Source organism: Macrobrachium rosenbergii, chromosome 27 (assembly GCF_040412425.1).
Source record: "Macrobrachium rosenbergii isolate ZJJX-2024 chromosome 27, ASM4041242v1, whole genome shotgun sequence".
In the NCBI taxonomy this organism is placed as follows: Eukaryota; Metazoa; Arthropoda; class Malacostraca; order Decapoda; family Palaemonidae; genus Macrobrachium; species Macrobrachium rosenbergii.
Window position 1 is genome coordinate 22052009 of NC_089767.1, and position 23639 is coordinate 22075647.

Consider the following 23639-nt stretch of genomic DNA (forward strand, 5'->3'; position numbering starts at 1 on the left):
ACACATAGAATGTGTATATGTATATAAAAAAAAATATATATATATATATATATATATATATATATATATATATATATATATATATATATATATATATATATATATATATATATATATATTATATATATATATATATTATATATATATATATTTATATATATATATATATATATATATATATATTAGTTGTATATATATATATATACACATACATACATACATACATACATAATATGATTTTGCATTTGATTCTTTTCGAAGGCATGCAAAATTACCTACTCCTGTATTTCACATCTTATTGTTGACAAGTTAAAGGAATAACGATAATGTAGTAATCTTTTTACTGTAAACATACTTGGCATTGGCAGGAATAAGCGATTTTCAAGAGCTTATTCCAGTACGAGTCGGCGTAGTCTGCGAATAGTTTCCTCGAATTTGGGTAACTGTCTACTTTGTTTTCGGTGAAAGCATTTGCTTTGTTCTTTTACGCTGTGAAATATTTCTTTCGTCGCTTGAACTGGTTTGGTCTATCTTTGAATTGTCAAGATATTTGCATAAGGTAAGGCATTACGGCTTTATTAGTATATTTTTTAAAAGTACTATATTAGTTGTATATGTGACATTCGTCCACAGTCATTGCCAACATTTTAGCACGTGTTGGAGTTGCACATTGTGCCCTAAGGCTAATAATCTTTGTGGGTTGAAGAAAAAGGTTACTAAACAGGTTTATATTATTCCTCGAGGATCGCAGCAAACTTGCGCACTAAGTTTTACTTTTACAGTATTACTATTTTATATTGAAGCCTTTTTCATGCCAGGCGGTAGAATAAATTTTTCAACCACCTTAACCCTAAACAAGAGATTGGTTTGCTGTAAGAACAACTAGCTAGTTACAGTCAGTTTCAACGTAAATAGCATTACATGGTTTTTGCCCATCAAGAAAAAAAGTTGAAAAAGGTGACAAAATGTACCGAGTCTAGGATAAAGAGGCATGATGTAATTTTCGCTCCCTCCCCCTCATGTGTTTTCCGTGGAGTATAGAGGCAAGTAAAAAAGTTATTAACCGCTTACAGTAATGTAAAACCATTCCATTCACAGGAATCGATTTATTACGATCTACGTAGCTTCTTTATTGTACCCGAAAAATTATGGTCTTTGATATTAGCCTAAAAACGACTATTAACCCAATGCTGATGTTAGCAAACTGCACATCCAGCAGCAAGGTCCAAAGAACGTATATACTATATTTACAATAAAGAATTAAAAAACTTACAAGAAAGAACTGGTATGTCTATTAAAGAAGCTAAATTATAATTAAAAGTGAGAGGAATTCAAGATCCGTCTAAGAAACATACATATTCTTCAATAAAAAGAACCAATGATGAAACAAAAACGCATACAGATAGAAGTAACGGAGCACAGAAGAGTAAATCTCAAGATGATGTTAATGCTGTAGAAATAAAAACAAAAATAGTAAAGAGTAAAGAAAAAGGTACAAATGGGATGGATAATATTTTATCCAATTCACTTGAAATATTAATGCAAATAGGAACGCAGGAGGATGCTACTACGGAAGTAACAGAGGAGGGTCGTGATGGACGGGAAATTAAAGATAAAAAGAGACTTTGGAGAGAACACCACCCAAAACGAAAAAACCGACTATTGTTAGAGCAGCATCAGTTAAACCAAAGACAAAGGATATAAAGAGAGAACAAAAGCGAAAACTAGCTGAGAATATGCCTTTATCTCCTAAAATAATACTAAAACCTATGGATGCAGATATCCAAAACACTGAAGTAGAAGAGAACTATACCAGAGATAACAATGAAAATGTGAAGGGAGAGGAGATTACTCCGTCACCAGTAATTGGTACAAAAGCAAATGATACAAGAAATGTACATGAAAACACATGTGGATGTAATTATTGTTTTGTTGAATTGTGCAATAATAACAAAAATATAGCAAAAGATGGTATAACAAACATTATAAGAAATTTTATGAAATATAGAAAAAAAAACCACGGATTTGAGTATCCATGAAAAAGGTTGCATGTGCATTGAGCACTTAGTATATCATAAAGAAAAACAAATGAATGTCGTCAGTATATTATTAGAAAAAACCCAAGTTGATAATACAAAAATATTTTCAGTAGCTATACGATGGAAAGTCAATGGTCTGCAGACCAGATTACACCTAGCAGAAGGACAACCGTTATTAAAAGAATATGAACCAATGATATTATGTTTACAGCATGTCAACAAAACAATATCAACACTAGGTAAATATACCTTAGCACCAACATCACGAGAGGAAGAAGGAAATGTAGGTACAGCCATATATGTACATAAAGTATTTTACAACAAAGTACCTGTAAACATTACTGACTTGTAAATATCAGGTATTAAAATCCGAATAAAAAACGACAATTATGTAATTTATAATTTATACAACCAGCCTAATAAAAATTAAGACATTGACAAACTTGAATAATTACTTAATAATGCCAAGGAACCTACATTAATAGTAGGTGATTTTAATGGTCACAATCCGATGTGGGACTGTAATTGTACAGATTCAAATAGAGTAGGCAGTAAAATAGAAGAATTCATAGATTCAAACAACGTGCTGTATAAATGATAATGAAGTCACCACATATTTTTCAAAAACACATGGAACATTTTCCTCAATCGACTTAACTCTATGTATCAGTATTCACAGCAGAATTGTGTGGAATTGCATCAGCTATAAAAATAATTAAAGAAACATCATTCAGTAATTTTGTGATTTTTAGTGACTCGAGAAGCGCTATAGAAGCTATTCAGAGTTACAAATAAAAACATAATATAGTATAACAAATTAAATTATTTCTCCATAACTTATATAATAATGGAAAAATGTAGAAATATGTTGGACCCTGCCCATGTAGGGATCAAAGGAAATGAAGATGCAGCCAAAGAAACAACCCACCTGACAAGATCAAATGTGAATATCCCTGTTACTGATTATGTAACACACATAAAAATGGGTATTATAAATAAATGGCAATATATATTTAATGAACAACCTGAAAGTAATAAATTAAAACAAATAAAACCTAATTTTAAAAAATGGAGTTCATCATATCAGAGAGAGAGAGAGAGAGACATGCACAAGTAATTCTAACACGTCTCAGAATAGGCCATACTCATCTGACACATGGGCACTTAATGAGCAGCCCATGGCCAGGCTCCTGAGTGCTCAGAGTGCAGGTTGATAATAATAGTCAACTTTTGGAAATAAATCAATGGAGGGAATTTTGTTAGAATCTTTTAAATTTTCAGTCGTTCCAATTTTGATGTTCATGAGGAACTGTAATTTAATTAATAAAATATAAAAATAAGTAAATAATAAAAGCATGAAAACCCTTTTAGCATATGTTGAATTTAAAAAAAAAAAGCAAAATTTAAAAATAACTTATATTCTGAATTTTAATATACCTTTTTAGTGTGTATGTAAGGAAGCCTGAGTAAACATATTTATTATATGTATGTGTTTCAGTATGAGAGCATGTTCCTATGTGCAGTTTTTAATTTCATTTTAATTCATTCATCATCATACTGAATGATCTATTGGGTCCTAGTGCTTGGCCTTAGGCCTGGACCTGGTATTTTAATCTAATCCTTCAGGCCAGCCCTAGGAGAGCTGAAAGTCAGCTCAGTAGTCTGGTTAAACTCCTTTAATAATAATAATAATAATAATAATAATAATAATAATAACAACAAACATAGTAGACAGATTGGATTGGAATACGGTTGACAATTTGCATACCAGTATCATTCCCCAAATAATTTCATTATAAAATCCTGCCAAGCATGTCCCTCAATATAACATTTACAAAGTAGATTGGGATTGAATTCTGGAATATCCTACCATTTGAATATTTAAAAGACCAAAATGAAACTAATAAATTTCTTGTTGATATTAAAAATGCTGCTGATAAAGCAATACCAAAATCAAAATCTCATCCAACAAAACAAAAGTCCCATGGTGGTCTGAAAAACTAACAGAATTAATAAAAATAAAACGCCAAATTGGAAGACGATTAGGTAATTTAAATAGAAAGTTCAGTAAAATAAATGAAACATTACCGATACTGTATTAGAAGAAAATTTTCAAAAGCTGACTATATTATTATCAGAAATTGATATATTAAAACCTCCATATAACAAAATATCTGCAAAATTTAAAAAGAGTAATTCAAAAGAATAATTTCATGGAGGAAGCATGAAATCTAATAATACTCCTATAAAAAAAAATGGGAAAAATTCAGGAAAATAAAAATGACTGGCCATTCTAAAAGACAAAAAGAATATTTCTTGTTGATTTCATTAAAAATCTGCTGATGAAGCAATCAAAATCAAAATCTCATCAACAAAACACAAGTCCCTTGGTCCCATGGAAAGTACAGAAAATAAAATAAATCAAATTGAAGACGATTAGATAATTTAACCCTTAAACGCCGAGCCTCTATTTAAAAAGTGTCTGCGCCAAATTGAAGACGGAAAGAAAGTTTTTTTTTTAAATCACAGGTAAAGATTAAGAGTAAATTAGAAAGTTATCAGGAATATATGAATAAAATCGAAACATTAAAGCTAATGAGTTATTTTTCTTTTTGGGTTGTATTGTACACTAAAAATTTTGGTATATAACAAAAAACGATCAAAGAACTAGAAAAATATTATCACAAAATGTTGCATGAATTGTAACAGACGTAAAAAATTTTTTTCAAAAATTCACCATAAATCGAAATATTGTGCTATTCTCGTTTGTTGCAAAAAGGTAAATGATTGACTATTACTCGAATGTAAGAGTTTTAGCTTACAATTGCAGTTTTTACCATTTCGGTCGAGTTAAAGTTGACCGAAGGTCGAATATTTTCTATTTATCGTGATTTTTAGTTTCAAAACTGATAAAGCTACAACCAGATTATTTTTTGTTGTATTCTACGCGAAATTGCGCACATTTTCATGTATAAAAAAATAATAGAAAACGGTGCAAAATTACGACAAAGTGAAAAAATTCAAATTTTCGGCAGTTACGCGCGGACGTAAGGAAAAAGTTTTTCAAAATTCACCATAAATCGAAAAGATTCTCGTTTGTTGCAAAATTAAGGTAAATGAATGAAATTGCATTTTTCGACCATTTCGGTCGAGTAAAATTTGACAAAGATTGAAATTTCATTTATTAAAAATAAAAGCTACAACCATAAGTTATTTTTTGTTGCATTCTAAATGAAATTGCAATTTTCATATATAAAACTTAATGTAACGGCTAATAGAAAATGGTGCAAAAATTACGACAAAGTGACAAAGAAATTCTGAGATTTTCAGTAGAGTTAGCTAATGCTTTCTTTTGGGAAAATTCCTCAAAAACAAAAACAAAACAACAGCATGATGGTCCCAGCATCCCTTAAGGCGCAAAAAATTTTTAACAGAATATTTTCCGCAAATATTTAAAAAATCACCCAATTTACGTCCACTCGGCACCTGACGACAACTTTTGTCAACGAAAATAATGCAGTCAGCGTTAAATTAAATAGAAAGTTCAGTAAAATAAATAAAACATTACCGATACTATATTAGAAGAAAATTTACAAAAACTGACTATGTTATTATCAGAAATTGATACATTAGAACCTCTGTATAACAAAATATCTGCAAAATTGAAAAAAGAAGTACTTCAAGGAGGAATCATTTCATGGAGGAAATATGTGTCATCTCTCTAATAATACTCCTATAAAAAAATATGGGAAAAATTCAGTAAATAAAGGAAAATAAAAGATGGGAAAAGAATAATGATATAAAGAAATAAAATGAATGGAGAAAACTTAGAATAAGTTGATAAAAATTTAGAAATAAGTAATGTAATAGGAGAAAACTTAGCAAAAGTAAGTTGTGATAAAAATTTAGATGAGCACTTCCACACAAAGAAAAATAGTATAGAATTAATAACGATAAATTTTAAAACAATAGAAGATATATATTAAAATAGAAAATTTAATATGGAAGAGCTGGAATTAGCTCTTTTGAACAGCACAAGTAATTCTGACACACCTCTGAATAGGCCATATTGTCTGACACATGGACAGTTAATGAGCAGCCCACATGAATCAGTTCCAGAATGCTCAGAATGCAAAGTGATAAAACAGTTAAATGTGTTATGCGAATGTCCAAAATATAACCAATGTCGGTTATCAACTTTGGAAGTGGATCGATTGTTGAAATTTTATCAGTCTGCAACAATTTCAATGGACCCAGTTTTAATATTCATGAGAAAGTATAAATTAACTGATAAAGTATAGAAAGTAATTTATGAAAATACAAAAGCCCACTGGGCAACCAATATATATAAAAAAAATCTTAATTTTAAAAATAAGTTATTCTGATTTTTATCATTAATCAATTTTATTTATTGTATTTTTATTGTGCAGATGGATACTTGAGTAAATGCATTTAGTGTGTTCATGTGTCTTAGTGTGAAAGCATATGCCTTTTTGCAATTTTTTTAAGTTTAATTATTCATTCATCATTTAGTCCCAGTGCTTAGCCTATGGCGTAGACCTGGGACTCCATTTCATTTTAATCTTTTGGGCCAGCCCTATGAGAGCTGTTAATCATAATCAAAGCACAAAACAAAAGACATGCAAAAAATTAAGCCCTTGATTGAACTTGGGTAACTTTGTCTTAGAATTGAAAAAATGTAAGAATTAAAGATGAGCTTGTGTTAACAGTTCCTCTGTCCATAAACTAACTTTATAAGTGAAAGACCAGCCAGTGGGACATGACAGTGACCAGAACGGTGACAGCAAGAATGCTGCCTATGACTGCTGGCAGATAGGAATGCTAACCAAATCAACAAAAGAATCATGCAGAGGACTTCACCCTAGTAGGGGCAAACAAGACTTCTCATCCAAAGCAAGGGACACTTCAACAAAAATAGCACTGAGGCTACAGCCTTCAGAAATTGTCCTGCATACAGGTATAGAAACAATATAAACATGCTGTCTTAAGAAAGATGAGCAAAAAAAAAATTGCTTGTTCCAGAAAGTAAGGGAATTCAGTTTCCAACAATTACTGCAGTAGTGAATAATGTGGAAGCTATGCAGTACTGCATGCAAGACCAATCTAGTGCTCGAAGTTGAGCATTTGATTTCTTCACTAAACATGAAATGTACTGAATATCATTTCAGCAGGCTATATTATCTGGTTTAAAGGACCAAGCACAAAATTTGTAAATTGATTGCTCACCAAAGGAGCCAGAAAAAATCCCATTACCTCTGGCTCAGTTTAAGGTGTAGAGGACTCAGCTATGCCAGACCAAGGTAACCTTTTCTTAAACATAGCATATATACTGCAGATGCTAAGGGAATTGGGGTCTCACAGCATCAACCCAGCAGCTTAATATGGAACAATAGATAAACATTGATCTCACTAAGCTGACCATCAAAGTTTCCAGGTCACTGATCACAAGACCACACATTTTCGTTCTGTTGATCCCTGTTCTTTAAAGCTCTTTTAATACCATTGTTATTATTTCATATCTGTCATATAGAATTTTGTCCACCTCTCAGTAACAGACATGTTTTTTGGTAACAAAATTTTCTTTTCCCATTTTCGCTGAACTCTCTAGATTAATTATTCCAAATGAATTCTTTTTGGCAGGAATCTCCTCTGTTTTTATTTTCAACCCAGAAGATGACCTCATCCTGATCCAGGAGAACCAGATACCAAGGTATATATTTATCTTCTTGCATCCTCACTGTAGCCAGTACTTGAAAGAATTTAATGCTGCAGAAGTACAGTGGTTAAAATTTACCCTAATCTTTTTCTCTTACATTAGACTCCTGAACAGTCTTTGAGCTATAGAATAGCTATGTTATTGGTTACTCTTGTAAAAGGTATGGCTTCATGTTACAGCAACCAGTTGTTTGCCTTTGGTTTCAGAAATAATATATATAGCTATAATAAATTACTTTTTATAGAAATTGTACCTTTTGTAATTTCTTTCATAGGAACAGTAACTTCTTTCATTTCAAGACAAAAATTTTTTATGGGTTTTAGTACTTGGTTTTGATGCCATGTGTTGTATTTTGATCTGTTAAGTGTTTTTATGGTTGTTCAGTTTTTGCTCATATCGTTTGTTTTTGGTTTGTCAAGGATAGATAAACAACTGTTGATGGTTTCTCTTGTTTCTTCAGCATGTTTACTTTTAACAGGATTGTATCGAGATCATAAGTTTGCCAATTCATGGAATTTTACTAACATTATTACAAGAGCTGGGTTTTCTATATTTGAGAAACATTTATTAGCGCCATATACTTTCTTATTCTGCAGGTGAAAATTGCTGGGATTTTCCATTGGAGCACCTGGACTCCATTCTACTTCATTCTTGGCCTTTGGGCTGCTGAAGTAGAGGTGAGGGGAGCGCTGGAATTTTCTCCATGCATGATCCTTTGGGACCTTTTTTTGAGATTGAAGCTCTGGGATATGCTGTAGGTTGTTCACATAAGTTTTTGACTTGCTGTTGGTAAGACTCTTGTGAGGCACAGTCTGGTTCTTTCCCAATCATTGGGCTTTCAGTAAAAATGACTTGTTTCTAGAGCGTCCCTATTGCTGCTCTTCTTTGTGTTTGGAGATGCTGAGATGTTGACTGTGGGTGTTGGCTGATCTTAGTATTGTGAAGGCCATTGCACATGCCCTCATCTTCCTCTAGTTATGAGCTTATATCTGATAGCCCTTGTTGTTCTGAAGGACTCCTCTCCTACTTTGACAGAGCAGTGATCATAGTGTATTTGCATGATCTCTTGTGATCTGGTTTTAGGGTCCTTGTACTAACTATAGTCTATTTTGAAGTTTCAGGGTTGCTGCTGGAGTTTCCCTAGATAGCTGTAGGTCTAGTCAGGAGTTCTTAATCCTGAAGATTCTCAGCCTCAGTAAAGACATTTTTCTGGTGGTCCTGGCTTCACTTTGGTATCACAGTTGCTTTCCCCTAGCCTTCCCCATTGCAATGGGATTCTTGCCCTTCCCCTTCTGCTCTCTCTGCCTACTTCAGCATAGTACCCCTAAGGTGGAGAGTATTGGTGGTTCTCTCCTTTTTGGAATCCATCAGGATTCTCCAGAATGTTTGATTTGAATACCAGTCTCACTTCCCTTGAAAAACAGTACCAGGAAAAGTGGTCTGACCAGCTATGATCTTTGTGGTGCTTCCATTCTGCAAAATTCCCTGGAAATATTACCGATAACTGGCTTTTTCATGATGACCATTACTGGGACCATTCCATGTTTGGTATCATTGGCTGTGCTGTTACCAACACCTTCCTTGTACTGTAATAAGGAGAGGGGATCAGAGAGACTCCACTGGGTGTCCACTGTTGCCACGGGTTCTCCCCCAGATGTGTTGCCACCCATGTACTTGCGAGATTGATTTCTTGTATACCTATTTGGAACTCTTCTATCACCTGAGCCAACCAATCCTTTACCTGTTTGATGGTTATGTTACTAGCCATATGAAGTGCCTTCTACTTTGCATTGCCACCTTCTCAGGTTAATTGCTTTGAGTAGGTTGTTGTTCTCCAGTTGGTCCCTAATAGTGCTGACTAGGTAATGGGATTTGAGCTTATCTTTGCATTATCCTAGAACAGAAACTAATCTTCCAAAAAGGCAAAGTTTCTTGGGTATTCAGGAAGTGGCTTCCCTTTTCTTATTAATCTCTACTAGCATTTTTTTTTTTTTTTTTTTTTTGTACACTGCTGCTTCATGATTTTATTTTTATTTGCTGCTTCAAGATATTTTCTTTCAGGATTGGGTCGTCCCTGATCTTCCAGTTATGCAACTTGTGTTGGGCATTTCATGTAACCTCCATATGACCTGTTGCCTTCTTCAGAGTATTAATTTTCCCATGAAGGATCGTGGATTCCTACTGATTTTTCACGCGACATTTTAGTCTCAGCCTGAATGTGAATGGGAAAAGTAGAGGGTATGATGGCAAGGAGTGAAACACTACTCTCTCTCTACCTCTTCCTCCTTTTTATTTTTTCAAGTTCTGGTGCTTTTGATGAGAAAATTTAACTTACAGAACTTCCTGTCTTTAACCACATCAATTTTGAGGTTCTGGGGATAGGACTCTCGGCATTTTATCTGGTTTGCCCATAACATGATTAGGGTGGCAATGATTGTATTCTTGTAATATTCTCAGTCCTAGCAAGCAGGTTTAGCTTACACTTGGGCCACTGATCATGTTGTGCCATCCCCTGTGGAGTTGGGTAGGGACGCGGACATTTGGGAGTTGGTTCTCACTTGTGTCATCGGTGGAAGAATAAACTCCATGAAAGGCTGATATCTTTTTAAGGTTTTCAGGTTTAATTTTTTTTCTTTACCAGATCCTTTATGACTAGTGACTATAAGGATTCAAGTACCCCTGGGCCCTATGATGATGATTTGGAGCAGATGACGACCTCTGACAAGGCCTCGAGATAAATGGCAACTCTTGGCATGAACCTGACCATGGATGTTGAATGCTCCAGTGGTGGTCCTACCTCTCAGGGTAGTCATCACAATTTGAAAACTCACTAGTGTGGGAACACAGTGGATAGTTTGAAAGTATTACATGTAGAGCACATTCCCTTGGAATGTGACTATGAAACACTCTGATTCATTTCCTACTTATGGTAAAATAATTGAGTTAAGAATGAACTTTGATGAAAATAAAGGAAAATGGGAAGCATGGGTAACTTTTAAAAAATGTGAAGCCTCACTTAAAGCCAAGCAACAATATTAATAATATCAAAATTTGTAAATCAACTGTCAAAGGAGCACTGTCTGACAAGACCCCTAAAAACAGTTGTTTATAGACGATCCCAATGGATACAAGTGGTTCAGCCAAATTTGGAGGACAATCCCACTCTTGAAAGAACTCCCAAACCTCCAGTGTGGTTGATAGTATCTACTAGAGAGGAAAACTACAGTTACTATAGATTTAGCAGATACATCCAAAAAAAGGTTGAGAATATTGATATGGGTAACATTTCAAGGTTTGGTAAAGGCAGTGTACTTATTCATGCCAGATCAAAGACCCAATCATGGATACTGCACTGACATTAAAGAAGTTCAAGAAAGATGACATGATGAAGGAAATTAGACCACACACGAATTTCAATTATGGAAGAGGAGTAGTTTTTGATAAAGACCTTTGTGAATTGATGGAAAGTGAAATATTAGAAATTAGTACAACCTCTGTATGCAAAGTAAGAAAAATTCCAAAGGCAAATATGGTCATTTTAACTTTTGAGGACTCCATGTCAATTTTGGAAATGAAAGGGACAAAGTCAAACCATTTTTATCAAAACCTCTGCAGTGCTATAACTGTTTTCAATTCGGTCATCCATCCAGATTCTGCAAAAACAATAAAATTTGTAATAATTGCTCCACCCCATAACATGGTCCTTGTTCAAAACAACCAAAATGTATTAATTGCGAACTGGATCATACCCCATCTAATAAAAATTGCAGCCAATATAAATATGAAGAGGCAGCTGTATGTAAAGCTAATGCTGAATATATAAGCGTTAGTTATGCAAAAAAATTAATTGGTCAGGCAAAGACCTATGCTATGGTTATGAATTCCATAGCCCCTATAAGAACTCAAGCCAACAATGTAGCACCTTTGCCTGCTGTAAAAGTAAGAACTCCTGAGACTAAGACCCAGTCAGGTGCTCAGCATGCTAGAGTTGAAGCACACCTCTTTAAGGAAGATGTGCCTACTTACACTGTAAAATCATCTCCAATTGATGAGTCCTTCCCTCTGTCTCTCCCATCTCTGCAACAAGAAACCCTTCCCAAAGAAATGGAACAAGAACAAAGTAAAGTTCCAAAGAGATTAAGAACTCCTTCATCCTCTCCTCCACCTACTCAAAGTATGGAGATGTCCAAACCCCATAAAAAGTGTAACAAGAGTGAGGCCAACAGTGACGGTGCTTCTGCCTCAGAAACAGCCAAGGAATCAAGTTCCTTGGATAATAAGAAAATAGTAGTTGAAGTCCACTATGCTCCCTATCAAAAAGCTTATAAAAAACATAATAGAGCTGATCGTAAGCCACATACCTCAAGACAATCTAAAGAAACTCCTATAAAGTCCCATAAGGAAAATAAAGAAATAGTATAGATTACAGTGGAATTGCCCTTGGCAGATCCTAGCTCTAAAACTTCAATCTGGACATTTTACAATGGAATTGTAAGGGACTAAGAACTTGTTCAGAAATTCTAAAAGTATGTCTCCAAGAAACTAAATTAGAGGATGCAGTATACAGTACTGGTCTGAACTATGAGATCTATAAGATGAACCCCACTGATGGGGACCATGCCCATGGAGGTGTTGGAATGATTATTGCTAAAACATTGCAATATTTTATTGTTCCTCTGAACACGCAGCTTTAAGTAATTGTTATCTGGGCTACTTTTGACCGTGAAATCACAATCTGCTGTCTTTCCCTTCCCCCCAAGATGTAGGTTCACTCTTGGGAACATTCAAGGTTTAATTAATCAACTTCCTCCTCCTTTTTACTACTTGGTGATTTTAGTTCTCACAATCCACTTTTGGGGTGGTAATTTTTTAGACAAAAGAGGTAGGATCATTGATGACATTGTAAATAATAATGATCATGTATTACACGTTTTAATGATGGTACTATGACATATAATATCTATACAGGTGATTCATCTGCTATAGACTTAAGTATTTGCTCTTCTTCTCTTTATGTGGATTTTAACTGGTCTGTAGATGAATTTCTATGTGACAGTTATCACTTTCCCATTCATCTGAAGTTTGTGAGAAATGTCCCCTTGAATTATCCTGTTAAATGGAAGGGAAAGGAAGCAGATTGGGTCAAATTTCAAGAAGGTATTAACCTATCCCAGGAGTTTGAGTCCTTCGAGTCATATATATAGGCTTAAGAGTACTTTGCCTCTGAAATATTGAATAGTGCTGAACACTCAGTACCTAAGACCAAAGGGAAACCACACAGACCTGCTGTTCCATAGTGGGACAAAACTTGTGATAATTTGAGGAAAATTATCAGGAAATGTTACAGGCATTGTAAATCCAGTCAATCTGCAGAAGCAAAATCTGTTTACCAACAAGCTGTGGCAAAACAAAAATATTTTAAAAAAGTAAAAAGAGAATCCTGGTTTTTTTTATATAAATGGCATAAATTCTAAGACCACAACTAGGTTAATCTGGAAAAAGATAAGAAAACTAAGTGCCCAATACATGCCATCACTAACGCCTTGTCTGAAAATCAATGGAGACCTTGTCACCAAGTCTGATGAAGTTGCTGAAAAACTGGGCGAGCATTTCTCTTAAGTGTTGTGTTCTAGGAACTATTCAACTCGGTTCCAGAATATTAGGAATTCAACCATTTCCCTTAATTTAAATTCTGGAAATGGTGAATCTTTTAATGCCAAGTTAACTTTAAGGGATGCTTTATCATCATCTGAATCAACATCCCCCAGGAATAACATTCTTTGTAGCATGCTAAAAAATCTTCCAGATTCAGCTGAATCTTATCTTCTGAAAATCCTTAATAAAATATGGGAAACTGATATTCTTCCCCCTTCTTGAAAGATTGCAGTTGTTGTCCCCATTAAGAAACCATTGAAAGATCCACATCTTCCTACAAGCTGTCAGCCAATATCTCTTTGGAGTTGTGTATGCAGATTGTTTGAGAAAATGGTGAATTCTAGACTAATGTGGCATGTAGAAAACAATGGTTTGTTATCATCTGTCCAATTTGGCTTTATGAGAAATCTTTCCACTTTTCTCTCTGGAGACTATCATCCCAAATTCGAGACTATCATCCCAAATTCAGCAATGTTTCTCAAAATGCAGTCAGACTATTGAAGTCTGACTTGGTGTTTTGGTATTATTAAGTGGCTTCATAATATGGGAATACAAGGTAATATGTTGAATTTCATCAGCTCATTTCTAAGTGATAGGTGTATTAGAGTTAAAATTGGAAATACCTTGTCAAATGCTTTTGAGCTGGAGGAAGGTGTCCCACAAGGCAGTGTATTGAGTGTTACCTTATTTGCTCATGTCACTAGTTATGATGCTATTGCAGCTAGTAATTTCTTGCAAAAGTCAGTTAATGCAATCAGCAACTGGGCTAATGACAATGGCTTTAGATTCTCCCCTTCCAAAACTGTGGCAGTTCATTTTACTAGAAGTTCTCAAAAGGAAACCATTCCAAATATTAAGCTGAAAAACACTAATACCATATGAGAAGGATTGATTGATTATGAAATTTAGGTCTTGAAGACCGAGTGTCGGAACCCACCACGATTATTCAGCACTGTAGTGAAGGTGAAATGTATAAATTAACGATATGATTGATAATGAATAGGTGAATGATGACATACTAGTAAAGTTCAGTGTTAAAATATGAACGTAAAAATGGAGAATGATATTAGATAGAACCAACAAAATATATATAGTAAACCCCCTGTATTCGTGGGGGATGAGTACTGCACACACACCTCCCTCACGAATACTTGAAACCCCTCTAAAAATACTTAGAACTGCTTATTTTGTTAGTTTAAACACAAAAAAACCCTCTAAAATGCTTATACCTGAGTATTTTAATAGTTTTATCACAAAAAGTGCACTTAAGTCATGAAAATGATATGAAAATACAGTAATTAGTGAATATTTCTCAGTGAAAATTACCCCGAATGGGCAAATTTCCCGCAAATAATGGGTATATGTGTTCCACAGAGAAATCCGCGAATATGTGAGTCCGCAAATAGTGAGACTGCGAATACGGGGGATTTACTGTACTTAGTATAAAAGGGATTTTGACAAAGGAAAAATCTATTTCTGGAGAGGGGACCGTGTCACGCGGTGAAAAAGTCCATTCAGCACTTATTTCTAGGTAATTCCGTTGCTAGATACCAGAGAAAGCTAAATGAAATGCTGGGTTACTACCCCCAGAGCGAGCTCCATTAGATGGAGTCGTGTATGGAAAAGGGGTGAACTATAAAACACGGAACCTTATCTATATAGAGATCCCAAAGTCAAAAGTCCCACAGAGAGGTGCCGTTACAAACCCATGCACCACTCATGCGGACAGTACACAAATCACCGCTAGCTGCATTCCATGAAAGCAACACCCCACCAGAATGATGTTTACTATGGGGGGACACGACATGACAGAGGTGGGTCACGGGTGACACAGTCCCCTCTCAGAAATAGATTTTCCTTTGTCAAAATCCCTTTTCTGGATCTGGTCCCGTGTCAGCCAGTGAAAAATTAACAGAGAAATAAATATCATTCTTAAACTGCAAAGATAACAAAATGTAAGGGAACAGAAGACCAAACGTCCACCAAAAATTTTAATTGCTAGCAATAATAACAAATAATGTACAAATGTAACTGATGGGAGCTTAAAATTAACATGACAATATAAAAAATATACTTAAACAAAATAACTATACAAAATTGAAAACATTATAACATAAATGTGTCAATTAGACAAATATACAGATAACACGGTCAGGTGAGAAAAGTCAAGGCACGCCTGACTGAAATGACTGTAAGGGGATAACTGAGGCAGTGGAGGAAGAATTGACTAGGAATCAGAAAGGGTACCAGAGGGAGGGACAACGTTCACTGCCGCGACTGCTGAGAATTTAAGAGCTTCTAAGGATTTCAAATAGTGACGTTTGAAAACCAAGGGTGACTTCCAACCAGTGTATTTGGTAAGATCCGTGAAATTCATGTAATGGAAGTAGTTAATGGAGGTGGCCACAGCTCTAATATCATGAACTCTTGGGACTGAGTCAGGATTAGCCTGCTTGATAAAGTAAAGGATTTGTTGTCTAATAGCAGACATAGAGATATTACCCCCTTCCCTGATAAAGAGAGGCCCAGATGAGATGTGAGAGAACCTGTCTAAATAAGCCCTCAATGTATGAACTGGACACAGGGACAGGTCTTGAGGAAGGGGAGAATTTTCCAAGGCGACCACCTATTCTGGGATCTTCATTTTTGGCTAGGAATTTAGGGTGAGGAATCAGCAAAACCTCCCCTGATGGAAGGAAGTCGACATGGTTGGGTTCCCTAGAGAGTGCAGACAGCTCAGAAATTCTAGCACCCGAAGCTAGGCTAACTAAGAACAATGTTTTCCTCAATAAGGAAAGGTAGGACAAGACTGATTATCGATATCTGAGGCTAACTTCAACACGTCATTCAAAAACCAGGAAACCGTATGTGGACGGATTACTGGTCTCAGTCGTGCACAGGCCTTAGGGATGGAAGAAAAGTAAGGATCTGTGAGGTCAATTTTGAAACCGTACAAAAATACTTTTCGTAAAGCCGACTTGACTGTAGTAACAGTACTAGAGGCTAAACCCTTCTCAAACAGTGATCTAAAAAAGGAGATTGCCAAATTTATGGTCATTACTGTAGCCTCAGATTCTTTCAAAAAGAGTGCTAGCTTCTTAATTGCTGAGTCGTACTGCCGAAGAGTGGAGACCCGCTTATCTGATTCCAAGAACATGGTATTGACAGGATCAACGTTAGCATCCTTTGAGCCGCAAATTTCATAAAGTCCACAAAGCCAGGGCATTTTGAATTTTGAGGAAGCTGACACAGTCTGAGTTTGTACTACTTGTGTTAGTTTCAGACTGGGGATTTGGATGTGGCGAGTTTCAGTTCCAGCAGAAGTGGAAACCAGCTGCTCTTTGGCCAGTAGGGAGCCACTAGAGCTACTTGACCCTTGAATGTCCTGAGTTTATGAAGGACCTTTAACAACAAGTTTACTGGAGGGAACAGATAAATCTTCTTCCACCTGTTCCAATCAATGACATTGCGTCCGTGAAAAGAGCTTGAGGGTCCAGGTTGGGAGCTACGTAATGAGGAAGCTTGTTGTTGAGCTTGGTTGCGAGCAAATCTACCTCCAGGCCCGGAACTTGGTTGAAGATCCAATTGAACGAGGCCCTGTCTAGGGACCACTCCGACTCGAGGGGAGTTGTCCTTGATAGAGAATCCGCCACGACGTTCGGACCCCTGCAAGATGAGTGGCAGACAGGTGCCACTTGTTCTTGCACGCCAAGGAGAAAAGTGCAATCATTACCTGGTTGATCCGGCTGGATTTTGAACCTCCCTGTTTATGCAGTGGACTATCGTGGGCGCTGTCCAGAACCAGCCTTATATGAATCTTCTTGGGGGAAGAAGCTTTTAAAAGTAAGGAAGACCGCCATGGCCTCCAGAACGTTTATATGGAACTGGCGGAACATGGGGACCAAGTCCCCTGCACTTCTTGGTGTTGAGAATATCCTCCCCACCCGCTTAGGAAGGCGTCTGTGTGGATAACCAACGCCGGAGGAGGAAATTGCAGGGGAACTGACTTCGACAGGCTCTTGACAGTCGACCAAGGCCGGAATCTCTTTTTCAAGATGGGAGGAATCAGAGACACCTTGTCTCTGAGGCTGATATTTGCTCGACTCCGCCACACTCTGTTGATATCTTTCAGTTTTACCTTCAGCAACAGATCTGTCACTGAAGCGAACTGAAGGGAGCCCAAAACTCTTTCTTGGCCCGTCGAGAGGCTCGTTTGGACTTGAGAAACTGTCTGGTTGCTCTGGCTATCTCTTTCCTCTTGGGAGGAGGAAGAGAGAGCTTGTGAGAATTCAGATCCCACTGGATTCCTAGCCATTGAAAAAAACTGCTCGGAACCAGGCGGGACTTCTCCCTGTTTACACGAAAGCCCAAAGATTCTAGAAAGTCGACCACCACGGATGTAACCCTCCGGCATTCCTCGACGCTGGATGCCCAGATGATCCAGTCGTCTAGATACGCGGCCAGCGTAATCCCTTGAGACCGAGTTGTTGTACGACCGTGTCTGTCAACTTGGTGAAAATCGTTGGGGCTATGTTGAGGCCGAAGGCATCACCTTGAAGGAATATGCCTGCCTTCGAGCCTGAACCCCAGAAAGGGGGAGAACCTTCTCAACCGGGACGTGATAATAGGCGTCGGAAAGATCTAAAGAGGTGGTTCACGGCTCCACGGGGCAGTAGGGTCCGAACTTGGGAGACTGTAAGCATCCGAAACTTGTCGCAACGAATGTAGGAATTCAGACGGGACAAGTCCAGAATTACTCTCCGCTTGTCCGGAACCCTTCTTAGGAACACCAAGAGCCTGCCTTGGAACTTCAGTGTCCTCACTTTCCTTATAGCCTGTTTCTGCAAAAGATCTTCCACAAAGTCCTCGAGATCCTTGGTCGGAGCCTGATAAAACTTGACTGGTGGAGGGGGACTGTCGATCCAACTCCAACCTAGGCCCTTGAAACTATACTCTGAGCCCAGGGACAGAAGGTCCACTGGGCGAAAGTGGTACAGCCTCCCGCCCACAGGATGTATGTCATCGGTCCTGTGTTTGCTTCCTCCATCTGGAGCCTCTACCTCCTCTGTTCCTGGGAGAGGAGCGGGGGGCTCCTCTTCCCCTAACATAGCCACAGGGCCTGTTGCCTCTGGTTGACTGCCTAGAGCGAAATTTCCCCTGGCTTTCATATGTAGCATTGAAAGCCAGGGAGGAGATGTAGGAGGGGGCAGCAAGAGACTGATGTGACGGGTTCACCAGGACATACTGAGGCGGAGGCTGGGAGGAAGAGGTTGAAGGCTGATCTTGTAAGGGAACCTGGATGAAGGACTGAGCCGGGAGGCGTTTGAAATGTTTAAATTTCTTGCTGGACTTTGGGAAGGCCCGGCAAGATCAGACTGCTTCCCTTTATAGGGCAGACCCCAACGAGAACGGAGACTCTGATTGACCCTAGCCGCCTCAGATAAGACTGCGTCAACTTCTTCTTGTGGGAAAAGATTAGCTCCCCAGATAGAACTCTTCAGAAGCTTATTCGGTTCATGTCGAACTGTGGCTGCCGAAAAGATATCCTTTCGGCAGGCCAGTCGGACAGTCATAAAGTCAAACAGGTCTTGTTGAAAACTCGCCAAGAGAGATTTCGTCAAGACCTGGAACAAAGAATCTTCCCTATAGACCAAAGAAGTTGCTTCTGCTAAAGTTAAGAGAGTTCAAAGACCTGGCGAGCCTATCCTTAGTATCAGCCTCTGCTTTCAGGAGCGACTCCGGGATCTTAGGGCTGCTCACTGAACAGATCAGAAGCGCAGTCTGGGTCAAGCCGAGTCACCGTAAACGTATCAGGGCTCCCTTCCAGAACTTCGGTGCCCTCGGGAAAGACGAGAGATGTCGGTCCGTCTCCCGGAGATGAGGGAGGGTTTACCCTCCAAGCAAGCCTGACTAGTCAGAGGCCACTTTCAGTACAAGGAGGAAGGAGAACATCACTTAGAGTGAACATAGTGAACACTCCCTTGGCTGGTGTAAGCTTAGTGTTCTCCGCTTGCCACTCCGTAAGTGTCCTCATCAAAAGACGACTGGGCTTGGTCCCTAGGATAGATAACGGTCTCCTTAGGGACTTTATCAGACCTGTTCCAAACCTCCCCTTTCAGCCTGGCAAAACCTGTGTAGGGGGATGTCAGGTCCGGAGGATAGAATTCCAACTCTTCCACTCTCCTTGTGCCCAAACCCTCTATGGTGAGAGTACCTTCGTACTCAGGAGCATAAAGGGCCAGACGCCAAGGATTCCCCAGATCGAAGGGAGGAGAGTGGAAGGGTCAGGAACAGAATGAGACCTAGAACGAGATCCATAAATCGGCCAGTCCTTGGATGAATTCCTGTTGTGACTCCACCTTCTCCGAAAGAGACTGAAAAGAATTGGCAAGACCAGAAAGCTTGCTGTCTACCCTCGCATCGATTCTCTCAAATCTCGTGTCGATTCTCTCAAGGAAATGCTCGAAGAAAGAGTCCGGATCCAAAGCAGGAGGAGGGGGAACCACTTGACGCGACTGAGACTCTGCTTGTGACCCGGAGGGGGAGGCTGTACTCGTCGACGGAACGGGGCTCGCCGCCCGTGCCGCCGCAGGAGGGGCCTCAGATCGACCTGCTGGAGTAGGTAAGGTTTTCTTCCTGACAGACTTCACCTTCGGGACAATAGATCCAGACATGCCCGATTTAGAGAAACCTTTAAAAGAGGAAACGGTGGAAGAAGGAGAGCTAAACAGTGAAGAACCTGCCTCACTTAACCCCTTACCTGCTTGATGCTCCGGGACAATGTTCGGAGATTCAAGGCCAAGGTCAAGATCCGCCGGCGTCTTCAGAAACACCACCGCTCAGGGCGAACCGTCTGGAGAGGGCTGGGTCAACTCCGAATCCCGGCAATCAACGGAGCAGCAACATCGTCGGTGACTGAAGCTGTGATCCAGCGCCGGGAAAAAGGACATTGCAAATGTCCTTCGAGAGTATGTAGGGATTGCCAGCTCCTACGTTGCGTCCGAAGCCGCTAACCCAGACTTTAAGGGCCTGGAGCGAAGCATCACGAGACTTGCGGTCAGCCTGCCAGAAGAAAAACATTATTGCGGTTTACCAAGGTGGGGAAATCGGAAATTGTGTAAAATACAGTTTGGCTAAAAGGAAAGATGCATGACAGCCTACCGAAACATCGATAGCCTTGCTCGTAAAGAGCGTAGCAAACATCACATCCGTCAGGGTGCCAAACAATGAGATCCCCCACGTGGACCGCACACCCAGAGTGGGACCGACAAACTTCGTGGCCGCTGGCCTGGTGGAGGGCTGCGGAGCACCCCTGTTCTTGGCAGCACACCACCTGTAAAAGTATGAGATTATGAGTATACCGTGTAAGGTACCTTAGTAGTGTGCCGGAGCAACACATTAGTATATAAAATAAAACCGTGAAACCTGCCGGAATGATCCGGAAGGTAACCAGGTTAAAATAAAATCTCATATAAAATAAACATAATAAACATAATAAATATACCGGAACTAGCCGGAGTAACATGCCTTAAAAGTAAGTGACGGATACAAAATAAAATGGGAAGGTTAAAACTGTCCGGAGTAAGCGCATTCCCGGCAACTAAGAATGAAATCCTGAAACTAGCGATAACGGAAGACCGTTAAACACTAGAACCGCCGGAGGGGGAAGCAAGGAATGCGCTCGAATAACAGAAAAGCAGACAGTGGTTAGCTAAAGGAAGGGAATGTCAAAGGTCCGGACACGAAGACAGTCAGGTGGAAAACACTAACTGGCCACGAGAATAGGACTAAACCGGAGTGTCGTCAGATTAAACGACACGCCGGAGATGACGTACGGAGGGGAGGGATGAATAGACCAGGAGGAAGAACCGTGAAGAAGCGACCAGAGAGTGGGAATGCACAATCCGGGCGCTCCGGGCCCTCACGCCCACTCGTTGACTGAGACAGCTACCCAGCAAGCGCGAGAGAAGCAGGAGAGGGAGAGGAACAACCTCCATGGTCAGAAGGGGGAAGAGGAGGCAAAGAAGGCCAAAGATGGTGGACGGGAGAGGGGAAGCTCTCCCGGCCACCAGCAGTCCCAGGAGGGGGTATAGGCTGGTAAAGTCAGAGACCGTACCAAGGACAGGCCAAACAATGCAGAGGAAGGGGACACAGGCTATAGGCTAACAGGAAAGGAATGCTCCCAAGCCTTGATAAGTTAACAAGACTGAAAACGAATCAAGGGGAGAGAGAGCACTCAGGAGGGGGAAGGGGTAAGGGTGTGTCGACATAACCAATAACTGGAAATTAACCTTAAGAAATGACAAAACTAGGGTAGGCTCGTGGTGTCCCTCGCTATCCCAGCTTAACCAAGAGGCTTATTAGCCTAAGCGAAAAGCCAAACAGGGAGAGGAAGCTACACGAGATCCCTCGCTATTTCAGCAAACAAGAGGCTTATTAGCCTACGCGAAAAGCCAAACAGGGGAAGGGAAAACAAAAGATGAAAAGACCTAGTCAAAACTTAAGGAGAGCGCGCATTGGAAAAACGTACACAAAACACAATGATGGACATGTGAACGAAACGAATGATCGACCACCCACCCTTTTTTCATGGAAAAAAGGGGGGCAATAGCCTAACACCCCAAAAAGGTAATACTAAAGCTAACAACCAACCCATGATAAATGGATAAAAAGCTAACAAAACGAATATAAGAGGAGGACCATACCCAACCCGATGTGGGCGTGAAGGGAAATGGCGCCCTCTAACAAAAGAAATATCCATAATAATCAACAAATATCAAATGCATCCGAACACAAGGGCAAAGATTAAACAAATAATCTTAACAGTACCAACGAAAATAAAATTCCCAGAAGCTAAGAGAAGTGAAGGGCAAAAATAAGGCATGTTAAGGAAATGATAAGAGGCGAATAGGCCCGAGGGGTTAGCCCAAAGCCTAAACGCCAGCCTTCGCTCTCGAAGCAAAGGGATACAAAAGTCAATCAATCAAAATCACTAATTAGACTTCACGAATAGGAAAAACATCCTAAACATGAAGAGGAACAGTGAGAAAGATCGAAAAACAAGGCGACCCGAGTTCACGAATCACGCGTGGAGGTCACGTGAGGCCGCGAGAGGAGATCGAGATCAGGCGTTATAAATTCCCTTAATTACTAGACTAAAGGAAATAAGGAGCCTCAATCGCCTCAAATAAAAAAACGAAACACTGGTACTCAACTTTGACGAAGAAAGACCTTGCGAGGATGCCATAATGATGCAAATAAGCACAAGATAAAAAGCACAACGAAAAACACGTGTGACCGTGGGTGCTTGCTGAAATGGAATGCAGCTAGCGGTGATTTGTGTACTGTCCATGAGTGGTGCATGGGTTTGTAATGGCACCTCTCTGTGGGACTTTTGACTTTGGGATCTCTATAGGATAAGGTTCCGTGTTTTTATAGTTCACCCTTTTCCATACACGACTCCATCTAATGGAGCTCGCTCTGGGGGTAGTAACTCCAGCATTTCATTTAGCTTTCTCTGGTATCTAGCAACGGAATTACCTAGAAATAAGTGCTGAATGGACTTTTTCACCGGCTGACACGGGACCCGATCCAGAAAAATAAATATGACTAAAATCTTTATTAAATACTGTATGTACTGAAATCATATCTCATTAAAATAACCAGATTCTTTCAGATAACCCATAAGATTATCTACCTCAACATCATCATTTAAAATTTCTAAAGTAGTCTTCCCAGTTAGTAAGTACTTTGCCGTAAGGCAATTAAATTTAGGACAGAGCACCAGCATGTGCTCAACAGATAGCTGACCACCACAGTGAGCACAGATTGGGGCGTTGGCTCCCTCTAAAATATAGCTATGAGTGAAGCGGGTATGGCCAATCCTAAGCTGTGTTAGGATGATCTCAAATTTTCTGTTACAATTAAAACCCTAACTCCAAAAATCAATACTTTTTCTAATGTTTCTGAACTTCCTATTTGTGGATAAAATGGGGGAAGTCCATCTCTGCTGCCATTTTGTATGAATGTATCGTCCGATAACTGGATGCATATCCAAATGTGGCACCTTATTAGCTAAGAAATCACATCTTGCAGCATCCTTTGCTTTACTATCAGCCAGTTCATTCCCTTCTAGACCAGTGTGTCCAGGAATCTGACAAAACTTTACTGATTTGTGGTGAACAGAAAGTTAAAAAAGCCATTCCTGA

The 23639-nt window shown here is 39.0% G+C and overlaps 1 long non-coding RNA gene across 2 annotated transcripts in view; it reads left to right on the plus strand.

Moving 5' to 3' along the window:
* LOC136853486 (uncharacterized) overlaps window positions 1-23639 on the plus strand; it is a 95860-nt gene that overhangs the window by 57513 nt on the left and 14708 nt on the right. For both annotated transcript variants that reach the window (XR_010857477.1, XR_010857476.1), the window contains exon 4: window positions 7701-7770. This is a non-coding gene — a long non-coding RNA (uncharacterized lncRNA). The remainder of the gene's footprint in view (window positions 1-7700; window positions 7771-23639) is intronic.